Source organism: Lagopus muta, chromosome 6 (genome assembly GCF_023343835.1).
Source record: "Lagopus muta isolate bLagMut1 chromosome 6, bLagMut1 primary, whole genome shotgun sequence".
Lineage (NCBI taxonomy): Eukaryota > Metazoa > Chordata > Aves > Galliformes > Phasianidae > Lagopus > Lagopus muta.
The window spans coordinates 39,169,701-39,177,155 of NC_064438.1; positions in this window are offsets into that span (position 1 = coordinate 39,169,701).

Here is a 7,455-nt window from a genome sequence, read left to right on the forward strand (position 1 = left end):
AAGCGTCTGTATCTGTGCCCTGTTTTATACAACTTCTGCCAATTCTCAGCACCATAGAATCATAGAATGGCTTGGGTTGAAAAGGACCACAATGATCATCTAGTTTCAACCCCCCTGCTATGTGCAGGTCGCCAACCACCAGACCAGGCTGCCCAGAGCCACATCCAGCCTGGCCTTGAATGCCTCCAGGGATGGGGCATCCACAACCTCCTTGGGCAACCTGTTCCAGTGCATCACCACCCTCTGTGTGAAAAATTTCCTCCTAATATCTAACCTAAGCCTTCCCTGTCTCAGTTTAAGACTGTTCCCCCTTGTCCTGTCACTATCAACCCTCGTAAACAGCTGTTTACAGCCTGAGGGGCTAGCATGGAGAAGGCAGCAAGAAGTGGTTGCTGAGTTGCAGGTTGGAGATTTTGTTTACTGTCATAGCTCCCCTCAAAAGAAGCAAATGAAAAAAACCCACCCACCTCTGATAGCTGTTAATAGATTTTGTGCCTTCCCTGGCAATAAATTAAGGACTTTCAGCAAGTATTTTGAACACCTCAGTGGAACTGTTCACTTTGGAAAGTTTTTGTTCCTAGATAATAAGAAGTACATCTGCAGCCTAAGAAGCAGAGACTCAATACTTCACCAACTCTGTGGAAGAGTTAAACTTCTCTGCTGGGGTTGATAATAAGCGCCATAACAATATCAAAGCATCAGTTAAAAACTTAGTCAACAGCCATATTTTTTGTAAATAGGTTTCTGAAGATACGTGGCACCTGGTTTATGTAACATGCAACCTTTTGTCACCAAAGACATCCTACTCAAATCTTAAATTAACACAGTACATGTGTAGTACCACATTCTGATATGTACAGCGATTCCAGGAATAGGCAGGTACTTCATAGAAATTGTATGAACATTCCCATGTTAAAATGTGTAAAATCTCTGTGCTTTGGATCAGAGGTATGCACGCTGAGTGGGAATGCTTGCCCAAGCACCCAGTCCTGCAGTGAAATAATGTTGGCTTTCCAACCTGTCATTTGGGTTGGCAAGTTTAATTCCCAGATTTTGCTGGTACCACCAATAAAAACAAACTCCCACAAAAGGAAAACCACACCACCAAACAGCTGGTAGGAGGAGAGCAATAAAACTAGAGTGCCTTAGTAAATACTGAAAATGTAGAAGAGTTTGACCTTTGATTTCTCCAGAGTAATTGAGAGGGAAGGGCTGTAGTATTTACTAGAATGTAATTTGAAACAACCAGAGTAAATCTCAGCACAGTGCAAATTTAGCAGGTGGATGAAGTTGAGTGAATAGTCTCATCCTCTTCTAATTTGCTATTATTGATAGTGGGTTTTGTTCTTTGTTTCTCCTGTGTTGTAGTTGCATCCTGGGGCCTCTGTCATGAATCTCACTGCAAGCTAGATATGAATGTAGGGTCCTTAGCAAAAGTTAATTAGTTTTTTTGGAGGTCATTTTTCTTTCATGAGGAAGGCTTGAGAGAGCTTTACAGTTTCTTTCAGCCCATTTATGGGCAGAGCAGCATGTCCAACATGCTTCATATCTCTGACTCACCTATGGACACGAGAGGTTTTCATAATGAGGATACGAATACAGGCACAAGGATTGCAAGTCCAGGCTGGGTGTGAGGGCACGAAGAGTTAGATCTGTGTGAGGCCATACTCCTGTTCTTACGGGCTGTGGCTGCTCCCCTATCTGCACTGCCACTGGAGCGTGTACAGACTTGTCTGAGAAACATTCTTTCTTCACCTGGTTTCAGTAAGCAGAGACAAAGGATGGGATGGGCCACGTCCCCTCTCTCATGTTACAAGATAGGACTGTGAAGCTGGTGCTGCTAGGGAGGTTCTAATGATCGAAACAGCAATCACCTGTGCTCAGTATTTGGGTGTTTGTGGCAAGTGGACTTGCTTCATTGCATGTGCAGTTAGTGCTGTTGGTAAAGCACATGGACTGCTCTTGCTGCTGAGCTTTTTCTGGAGAAGGAGCAGAGAGCTTTTGTAGAGCTGAAATTACTTCTGAGGAAATGTAAAGAAGATTATGAATGAAAAAGCAAGGAAATGAATGAGCAAGTGAGAGAGGTGTACTAGGGACCCTCATACTATATCATTTTTTTGAAGGATTTTCCCCCTGTTGCCATGGTTGACTGTTGGTATTTTCTTTCCTACTCCTCTCCACCTGAACAGAAATGATTGAATCGTACTGGCCGGTTTGTGCCATGGGATCATGGCCCATCAGCCAGCACCTGCAGGGAGTGTCTGAGGCAACACCCTCTGCCCCCTGCCCACTGTGTACGCAGGAGTTTCATTTGCTGATGCCTCATTTCTGGAGCAGACAAGCTGCTTCTGCTGCTGGGCACTGGATCACACTGTTACATTACCTGTTCAATGAGAGAGCCCAGACCCCTTCCACACATGGGCACCTGCAGACTGTCCTGAAACACAACTAGCACAGACTCGTACAATACAATGGTTTCAGTTTTGGTTTAGGAATGACAAGAAAGAAAAAACATTAAGGAACCTGCTGATAAACTCCTGCAGGACCTGGCAGTCTCATGCAGCTGTTGTAGTGCTTCTCTGCACCTGGGGCCTCAGACCCACCCTGTCTTCTGCAATGAACCAGGCTAACATGGAGCTTGAGGGACACCTTTCCCCTTCTGGTACAGAACGGGGGGAGGGAAAGCCACACTTACCCTGGGGTTGTAGTGACATAAGAGCCCAGGATGTCCATGAGGACAGGTCCCAGCACGGGGATGCATCACAGGGCACAGCTGATGCCATAAGCAGCATCAAGCACATCCCACAGAGCTCCTGGTGTCCTATCTGTGGGCAGCTTGGATCAGGCTCAGTGTGACATATGAGGTACCTGTGTATATGGGTGATTGCAGCTTGTGTCTCTGGACTACATGGATGATGTAGTCATCTGTCAGCCTGACTTTGGTGTTGGGGGAGGTCTTGGAACTGATTGTCTTGAGTGCAATTACTTGGCATGTTCAGGACAACCAGGGGATCAGGATGATGATCTAAATAAACTCAGAACAAATTCAAGTTCTGAACCTCCTTTTAGGTCCCAACAGGAGAAGACCAGCATGCTTGAACAGACAGCTTCTGCTGATACTCCAGGAAAAAAAGTGTTTACCATCCTGAGAGTACTCAGCCCCCGGAGCTGGAAGACGGTGATGAGGAGGAGAATAACACCTAATTCAGGAAGAATTAGTTAGCAACTCACTACTCCATGAAGACTGTCACAAGTCCATGGTATCAGATGGGATCCACCTGGGGATACTGAGGAAGCTAGTGGAAGTGACTGCTAAGCTACTTTCCATCATTTATCAGCAGCCCTGGTCAACTGTGGATGTCTCAAATGACTGGAGACTTACTAATGTGATGCCTATCTATAAGTAGAGCCAGAAGGATCTGGGGAACTACAGGGGAACTGTCAGCCTGACTTTGGTGTCGGGGGAGGTCTTGGAACTGATTTTCTTGAGTGCAATTACTTGGCATGTTCAGGACAACCAGGGGATCAGGCCTGGCCGGTATGAGTACATGAAAGGCAGGTCCTGCTTGACCAACCTGAGCTCCTTATGTGACCAGGCAACATGCCTAGTGGATGAGGGAAAGGCTATAGATATAGCTTACCTAGACTTTAGTCAAGCCTTTGGCTCTGTCTCCCACAGCATTCTCGTGGACAAGCTGGCAGCCTATGGCTTATAAACAGCTATATTTTTAGCTGAATAAAAACTGGCTGGAGAGCTTTTCCAAGAGAGTGGTGGTGAATGGAGTTAAATCCACTGGCAAACGGTCATGAGTGGTGTTCCATGAGGGTCAGCAATGAGGCTGGCCCTGTCTAATATCTTGACTGATAATCTGGATGAAGGGATGGAATACACCCTCAGTAAGTTCGCAGATGACATCAAGTTGGAAGGTATTGTTGATCAGCCTGAAAGTAGGAAGGCCCTGCAGATGGATCTGGATAGGCTGGATTGATGGGCTGAATCCAATTTGTGAGCTTCAATAAGACCAAGTGGCACTTTGGTCACAACAAGCCCATGTGTTACTGCAGGCTTGAGGCGGAGTGGCTGGAAATCTGAATGGAGAAAAAGGATCTGAAGATGTTAGTTGACAACTGGCTGAACGTGAGCCAGAAGTGTGCCCAAATGGCCAAGAAGGCCAATGGCATCCTGGCTTGTATCAGAAATAGTACAGTCAGCAGGACTAGGGAGATGAGCATCCCTCTGTATTTGGCAATGGTGAGGTCACACCTCTAGTACTGTGTTCAGTTTTGGGCCCCTTGCTTTGAGAAAAACATTGAGGACCTGGAGTGTGTCCAGAGAAGGGCAACAAAACTGGTGAAGGGTCTGGAGCACAGCCTTAAGAGGAATGGCTGAAGGAATTGAGATTGTTTAGTCTGGAGAAGAGGAGGCTCAGGGGAGACCTCATTGCTCTCTGAGACTCCCTGACAGGAGGGTGTGGTGAGGTGGGGGCTGGTCTTTTCTCCCAGGTAACAGGGATAGGATGAGGGCTAATGGCCTTAAGTTGCACCAGTGGAGGTTGAAGTTGAATATTAGAAAAAAAATTATTCTCGGAAAGAGTGTTGAGGTACTGAAACAGGCTGCCAAGAGTGGTGGAGTCACTGTCACTGGAGGTTTTCAAGGGAAGTGTAGATGTGACACTTAGGGACACGATTTAGTGGGCATAATGGTGATGGGTTGATGGTGGGATTAAATGATCTTTGCTGTCTTTTCAATCTTAATGATTCTAAGATTCTTTACCTGTGAGCTGGCAAAGCAAATAGTCTTACTGAGCCATCTGTATGAAGCAAGAAACTGTATAAGAAAAATGAAATGAGTCAAATGGAAGAGTAGACTGTAAGTAACAAGTTAGTCAGGGATTGCTGCACTCCAAGCTCATATCGATAGAGAGCTTACATCACTGGCATGAGTCAGTGCATACAGTTGCTAATCATCTGTAGGTTTGGGGATCACAGGGCAGAGCTGTGAAGTTTGAACAGCAGAAAACAAACTCAGGAAGGAGCAGCTAGGTAACCAGTGGGACATTTATTTTTAGGTAGCAGAAAAATTTTTGTGTTTCCGTGTCCCAAACAGAACTTGGGCCTTCCTTCTACAATAATTAGAGATTGTCAGAACTTATGTCTGTGGGCTATAATTTCTTTTGAGGAGAGAGTTGACAGCTGAGACAAAACTAGTTATGTGAATAAAGTCAGCTCTGTGGGGAATCGAACATCTCGAGGTGGCTACAGTCAGAAATGAGCCTAAATCTTTGGCTTTCACATTTGCAATTCAGACAGAAGAAGTCGTGATTCAGCTCTTGCATTCAAAGCGGTTAGTAGCAGGTGGGTTGCTCTGGGAAGGAACAGTCCACAGTCTCCAGGTATCTCTCCTTCATCTTCAGTCTCCGGGTGAAGCTGAACTAAACGTGAACTCACTGCTGAAGGTGTAATTGAAAAAGCTACACTTTGGGCAGACCTCTGCAGTGCTGTGAGGTGGGTGTTGGTTTTGTTTCTTGTTTTTCTTTTACAGTTACGGTACCTTAGCACTGAACCTTCAGGGACTGTGTAAGGAAATAACTCCAGGGAGGCACTGAATTTTAGCTCGAGTTCTGAATGGCAGAACATGTGTCTGAAGTTTAGGGAAAGAATCAGCAGGAGTGTGGAAGGCTCTTTGGGGATCTCATAGCTAATTAAATAGCAGTTTAAGAAAACACAGAGCAATAATAGTGTCCCAGGAGAATCTGTCAAGACAATAGCTAAATTTCCTGGAAAGCTGGAGAGGACTTGGAGTAGCCCTTAAGAGGGAATGATGCTTGTTTGGGAGATTGGCTGGTCTGGTGTATGAGTGACAATTCTTCTGTCCTCAGCTTAGGTAAATGTTGAATGCTCACAACAGATTGCTTCCTTCTGCTGCAGGCAGGCGAGTGGAAATAGGTACCACTATTTTTTTTAACAATGTAGTTAGCTGGTTTAAATTTAGCTAAGCTGAGAGTTCTGTTTCTGCTTCTGGAAAGACTCTCTCTGTCTCCCTGAAGCCTTCTGTGGTGAATGGCACAGTTCTAGAATCACCACAGCTTTTGTTTCACCTTTTCACTAATCTTTGGATCAGAATTTGTATGTTTGCCTGGAGAAATTAGCCGGGCTTTCAGTGAAATGGGAAGCAAGTCAGCATGGGAGATTTGTGATTGGAGATGCAAGAGGCCTGAGAGGATGCAGGTACTGAAAAATGTGTATGAATATGGGTCTGATGAGCCATAATAAAACTGATGTAGGATGGGGTAGATGATGTGTGTAGGATCTGGGTGTTGACCAGCAAAACTAAGCATGGGCGGGAATCCAGTTTATTAGAGGGGATTAATGACTTTAACCACCTACTTAACCACCTACATTTATTACTCCTTTTACGTACAGCTTTAATCCTTCAGTTAAGAAAGAAGTAGGTAACTAACTGTACCAAAGATTTGTTTTTCTGCGGGTTTCAATTGGGGCTGACTGCCAAGGTCATCCTAGCCTTGTTTGAAGCCTTTGCGATTTATCTGTTTTTCTTCTCATCCTCCATTTTCAAGACTCCAGTACAAAATAGTATTCAGAAAGTACCTTCTTCCACCCGGTTCAAACTTCTGGATATGTGCCTTTCATTTGATCAGTGACTTGTGTAGTACTTTAGAGTGGAGAATGACATTTCTCCATAGCTGAGATGAACTGTTAGTTACAGTTGACTTAAGGCCAGCAGTAACATTCACCCACCTTCACTGTTTCATCCAGCCTTTGGCAACACCCGCTTTTTTCTGGAGTCTTAAGTCTGAATCTTTTCTTATGCCACCACAGTGGAACTACATAGTGATGTGTCCTCTCTCAAGTCTTCCTCTAGCACTATAGGGCCAACAAAGGCTGTAATTCCTTGCATTCACCACTGACAAGAGTTGATATGAGTTAAAACTATCCTAGCAAAAAACAGTGAGCTGTGTTAAAAGAGCAGGAATGGCAGATTTGGGAATGAACAGCTGAGGTGAAACTCATTATTTTATCATCATTCTCGTCTTGTGTTAGCTTTTGTTAACAGCAGTGTGGTCTGACAGAGTGTGGTCAAGATGCAGGATTACGGGCAGAATGGAGGTAAAATAAGTGTGTATATCACTGTGGTTGGAAGCATGGTAATCTCAGCAGCTTCTGGTCTCATATGTGGTTCCTGTGGTATGTTGTTAGTCGTCTGTATTGCCTCAGCTTTCCTATTCTTGCATGGACATTCACTGTCACTTGTGCCCATGGCTGCTCAGTTTGGTGCGTGGTAAGGCAGTGTGGTAGAACCTGTCCTTAGGTTTTGGATTCGTTTCCTTGCTGATAATGCTTCCTGCACCTAAACAGGCCTCAGTCTCTTGTCCGTTTTGGGACTCTCTAGTGCATTCACTGTTAGCTCTCCCACCTCAAACACAGGATTTTATC